Genomic DNA, 6,000 nt, shown 5'->3' on the forward strand with positions numbered 1-6,000 from the left:
ACCAAGGTATCAATCCAGTGGGAGGCTACGCGCGAGTCCCTCGCACCTACACAAAACAAATAAATCCTCGCAACCAATGCGATAAGGGGTTGTCAATCCTTACACAGCCACTTACGAGAGTGAGATCTTATAGATATGATAAGATAATATTTTTGGTATTTTTGTGATAAATATGCAAAGTAAAATAAAAGGAAAGTAAAAAAGAAAATGAAATAACTAAGCAGTAGGAGATTAATTTGACGAAGATAGACCCGGGGGCCATAGGTTTCACTAGTGGCTTCTCTCGAGAGCATAAGTATTCTACGGGGCCATTGGTTATCTTTACAAATTACTGTTGAGCAATTGACAGAATTGAGCATAATTATGAGAATATCTAGGCATGATCATGTATATAGGCATCACATCCGAGACAAGTAGACCGACTCCTGCCTGCATCTACTACTATTACTCCACTCATCGACCGCTATCCAGCATGCATCTAGAGTATTAAGTTAATGAAAACAGAGTAACGCCTTAAGCAAGATGACATGATGTAGAGGGATAAACTCATGCAATATGATGAAAACCCCATCTTGTTATCCTTGATGGCAACAATACAATACATGCCTTGCTGCCCCTACTGTCACTGGGAAAGCACACCGCAAAATTGAATCCAAAGCTAAGCACTTCTCCCATTGCAATAAATATCAATCTAGTAGGCCAAATCAAACTGATAATTCGAAGAGACTTGCAAAGATAACCAATCACACATAAAAGAATTTAGAGAAGATTCAAATATTGTTCAGAGATAGACTTGATCATAAACCCACAATTCATCGGTCTCAACAAACACACCGCAAAAAGAAGATTACATCGAATAGTTCTCCAGAAGAGAGGGGGGGGAACATTGTATTGAGATCCAAAAAGAGAGAAGAAGCCATCTAGCTACTAAGTATGGACCCGTAGGTCTGAGGTGAACTACTCACACACTACTAGGAAAAGGCCTACTAATGGCGCACCTAATTTGGCCATTAATGGCGCATTAGTGGTGCGCCATTAGTAGCACGCCATTAGTATATTTTACTAATGGCGCACCACAGGTGCGCCATTAGTATCTGGTATACTAATGGCGCACCCCAGATGCGCTATTAGTATATACAACAGTGCGCCATTAGTATGCCTCCCAGGGGGCCATGTATACCCAGGTGCTTTGGCATACTAATGGCGCACGACAGCAAGATGCGCCATTAGTAACTTCGGCATACTAATGGCGCACTCTTTAATGATGCGCCATTAGTATCCTTTGGCATACTAATGGCGCACAATGATGTGATGCGCCATTAGTATGAATATTAGGTTTTTTTATTTTTTAATTTTCTGCTTTTTGCACAGGTTACAAAATGTATAATTGGACAAAATATAGACAGCACACATCAACAACAGATTCATCGACTACAATAGAAGATTAGTCTCTGAATACAATTCATCATTTTAGTCTCCGAATACAAGTCATCATATTAGTCTCCGAATAGAAAATACCGAACAAAGATAGAACATTATATTACAAGTCTCGAGACCGCGAGTTTGTCTTCACATTACAAGTCGATATCGATCATCTAAACTACCATCACATAGAAGAGAGCTGCGGTCATCACGATGAGCATCATCATGATGAAACTCGTCTTCATCCGGTTCCTCCAACGCTCCCTCCCCTCTCCCGCTAGATAGTGGGCGTATCTAGATTTGGCCTCGGCCCTAGTGGCGTACCGTTTGTAACTGTTACCGCTGAATCGGTGAACCTGTCTCCGACACTCCTCCCAGTCGTCGTAGACTCCGGGAACCTTACCCTTGTACACGACATACCACGGCATCGCTATGCAGTAGCCAAACGAAACGTTAGTACCAATTCACAGACAATACATAAGCAATATATAAGTATGCAACAGAATGATCGGAAGAGAAAAACAAGACATTAATAGCATCGATTACATCTTAAGTTGAACGACTCTCGAAACCAAAGAGACATACTACAAGTTCATTAAAGTTTAATTACAACATGAGACTCAAGGGACCGGAGCGTGGATGAAGCCGCCGTCTATCGTGGGAGTCATGAAAGAACGGGCGTTGTCAGCCTCCATTTGTAGGATTGTGTCGATGTCACTGTTGGACGGTTGATTTCTGAGGTAGAACTGCCCTGCGGTACGAAGGACATCTTGATGGATGATTTCCGCAAACTCCGACTGGATGCGAAAGAATTCTTGTCTGATGTCCGCGTCCTGGATTGCCGAAACGCTCGCGGCCCAATCTTTGAGTCTACTCGGTAGCAGAAGTTGATGATGGTCCCGTACGATCGCCCGCATGTGATGGATGGTGTAGTAGGCACCCTTCTGACCGCCAGGCGGCTGCTTGACGCAGCAGAACGTCGTATTGTGGGAGAACACGTGCTTGCCGTACTTACGAATAGGCCTGGTGAAGGTGCCTCCAGATTTGACGTAGCCAGGGAGAACATCATCAAGAACCTTCTTAACATTTGTGTAGTCTACGTTCGACTGACGGTTTGGGTCGAAATACGTGGCCATGGAATATTTGGGGCTTAGGAGGATGAGCGTGCAACGTGTGTCACTGCAGAAAACACGGAATGTTAAAAGAAAAACGATCAAAATCTAAGAATTCATATGTTACGGGGCGGTTGAGGGGAGGACTTACTCGGGAAAGTAAGGCACGAGGAAGTTATCCTTATCTTGGTTTGCCAGAATGATGCCTTCGAGGTAAGAACTCGTGACTTGCTAGTCCCCAGCGCTGCCCAAGATCTTGGCACGCATGTAGAAGGGGTCGACTATCACGATGTCCGGGGTCTTGTCGCGAATAATCCGCATCTCCTTACTCAGCGAAAATAGCCGAACGAAGGTGTAGTGCAGCGGATGAAGGTTCAACATAGCGTGGATGTCATCAAACCGCAGGACGATCGTACCCCCGATGGAGTTATCCACAAAGCCCTTGCCCTCTGGCACCTTGGCCGCGAAAACCGGGTATGCCACATCCTTCACTCCGAGACGCCGCTTCTCCAAAGAAAGAACACTATCATGCAGACTTCGCATAGCACCGGTTGCAGCATCGAGCATATTTCTCGGTAGCATCGGCCTACCCGCCACATGCACCCTCCTCGAGATATCCTTAGGTGAAGGTGGCCCGTCCTGAGCACGGATCGTACTCGGTGCCGGCTGGCCCGCACCCTTGTTAGTCTTTCTTTTGCGTGCCTTCTTATTTCCTGTAATGGGACCGAGTTCTGCTCACAGACCGCCTTCTTGAGTGTGTTGGGGCTGATCATATTTCGCACCTCGCCTATCTGAGGCTCGATGAAGTCGGCAGCTGGAGGCGTCTCTTGAGAGCTGAACTGCAGATGACGCCTGTTGCAACTTGGCTTCTCCGCGGTACCAGCTAGATCACGCACGTCTTTTGTTGGGTTGGGTTCTTGAGAAGGAGGCCCCATGAAGTCGCCACCGTACCCATGATCGGCAATGTACTGATCGACATTGGCAAATGTATCGTCGTCGTCGTTGTTCTGATCCTGTGCCATATGCATGTTTGGATCCAGTGGCATAGGGATGTCCGGCACCGTTGCGGCGGTCTTGCCATGGGGCCGACTTGGCGCCGGCACGACTGGCGGTGTTGTCTTTGGGGTGGTGTCCCCCACCCCCAAATGAATCTGTCTCTTCGGCCAAAGCAGGGGCCAGCTCAGGCAGGCGCTGAGGGTCATCACGTCATCATCGTCGGCCCCGACGGGTCGAATCGGAGGTAACAACTCGTCGCAGCCTGGCAGCACCTGAACCAGTTGAACCCTAAACAAGTTGGGTGGCATCTGGGTACCGTGGAACAAGGGGTTGCCCGGTTGAACGATTTTTCCCTTGGCGACATCGACCAACTCGTTGTTCACGAAGTGCAGGAGAGTGCACGGAACGTCGGCGGCGCCCTGCGAAAACATGTAGGGCATCAGGGATGCGCAGTCAAAGGCAAGGAGATGAAGTCCTCGGCCGAGAGAGGCTTAATTAGTTACCGTGACGATGGCGTCGAGCTCGGCTAATGTCAAGGCACCGCCAACGGCGGGCGTGCAGTTGACGGAGGGGCCGCTTGCTGCAGAGGTGCCGGCCGATGTACACCCGGGTGCATTAAGCTCCCGTGCCGGCGTCGGAGACACCAATGCCGCCTCCGCCGGAGACACCGATGGCCCCGCCATCGCGTTCTGCGAGTTGTTGGCCGTGAAGCTAGGAATCGGGGGCGGCCCCTGTTGGCCGCCCGCAATCCACGCACTAATCCCCTGGATCAAGGTAGGCACAATGGCGGTGATCGTCGCTCCGAGTTGTTGTTGCACTTGCTCTTGGACAATCTCCGGAATCCGCGCCACCTGTGCCCTGAGTTTTTGAACCTCGCGCGCCTGGCTTTCCGAGATGGTCTTTTTCTCCTTTCGCCCACCAGTGTTATAGTATGACGACCATTTTGTCGACAAGCCTTTGCCGGCCACACGACCAGCTGACGTCGGCTTACTGAGCTTATCCTTGTTCTTCATTACATTCATCGCCCTATTTAGAGTGGTGTCCCAAGGGTTGCTCTTAGTCGACCCCGCGCTACTGCTTTCAGTCGCCTGCGGAAGGAATGTGAACCATTTAGAAATTTGGCTTCATTAATTAGAATGCAACCATATGGAGCTAATTACGCGGGGGTGTATTCCTTACCAGAACAAGCTCAAGCGCCCTGGTCTTCGGATCCGTGGTAAGCTCCTTTGTTTTCGGGTCCTTCTTGTACCGGGCCCTGACAAAGTTCCTGGTCTGCTTGTCACCGTATTTATCGAAGAGGGCCGGTAGGCCTTGCTCGGCACGGTCCGCCTCCTCCTTGTCCCATATAGGCTCCGCCACTCTGTAACCGCCGGGACTGAGTGTGTGTTCCCCTAAGTTCGGCTCCCGCATTTCTTTCCCCCACTTACTTGATTCGGAGCTTGTGGTGCTCGAGCAATTGATCTTGAAGTCGTTGTAGTCATCTTCGGTGATTGAAGGATTTTTCTCCTTGATCTTCTCATAACTCTCACCTTTCTCGATCATTCTCTTCACTTTGCTTTTCCATGTAGACAGGGCCGTGCTCATCTTCGTGAGGGCAGCATTGTTCACTTTATTCCCTTTGAGGCTTGTGTTTTCAAATTCATCGGGGAACTTGTATCGTTCGTGCAGCTTCATGAAGAGGAGGTTGCGCAAATTCCCTCGGTCAGGATGCCTGAGGTTCTCGGTGTTGATCGAGACGGTGCTCCGAAGAATGCACCCGAGCTGAAGCGAGTACCCCTTGACTATTCATTCGGGCGCCGTTGGATTCCCGTTGGAGTCCACTTCAGTAACTTCCTCCTTGAGGGTGCGGAGCACGGTCGGGCGCCGGTCCTTCCGTTGCCTCTTCGGTTGGCTGCCATCTGTGCGTGCGCCGCCATCATCAGTGGTGGCATCCTTGGCGGCACCATCAGTGGTGGCATTAGTGGGGTCATCCTCGGCGGTACCATCAGTGGTCTCAGGATCGGTGGGGAAGGCGGCGTCCTCATATAAGTGAGGTTGTTCCTCCATCTCCTGGGACAGCTCCCAGAATGCCTTGACGCCCGAACCCCCGGCCTCATCATTGTTGGCCATGTTTCTCTCTAAATAGGAACAAAGTTTGGTCAAAACGTTGGTTATTGTCAAGGAACAAGATCTCTAAGTTGACCAAATAACCTAATTCTCGAGGAATGTCGCCAAAAAGTTGGTTATTGTCAAGGAACAATTGAGAGATGTTTGTGATATTGCCTAGGTGTTTTGGGATAGAACCTGTTAGTGTGTTGTTGCTAAGGTCCAAGTCCACGTTCTCAGGGTAACCTAGTTCTTGAGGGGTGTGTCTAGAAAGTTGGTTGCTGCAAAGATACAAGGTTGTGAGTTTGGTCAAATTGCCTATGATGTTTGTGATATTGCCTTGGATCTTGAAGGCACTGTTGCATGATTCAGTGGTACAGCCAGC

The sequence above is a fragment of the Triticum urartu genome, chromosome 7A (assembly GCF_056163025.1).
Source record: "Triticum urartu cultivar PI428250 chromosome 7A, HENAU_Tu73, whole genome shotgun sequence".
In the NCBI taxonomy this organism is placed as follows: Eukaryota; Viridiplantae; Streptophyta; class Magnoliopsida; order Poales; family Poaceae; genus Triticum; species Triticum urartu.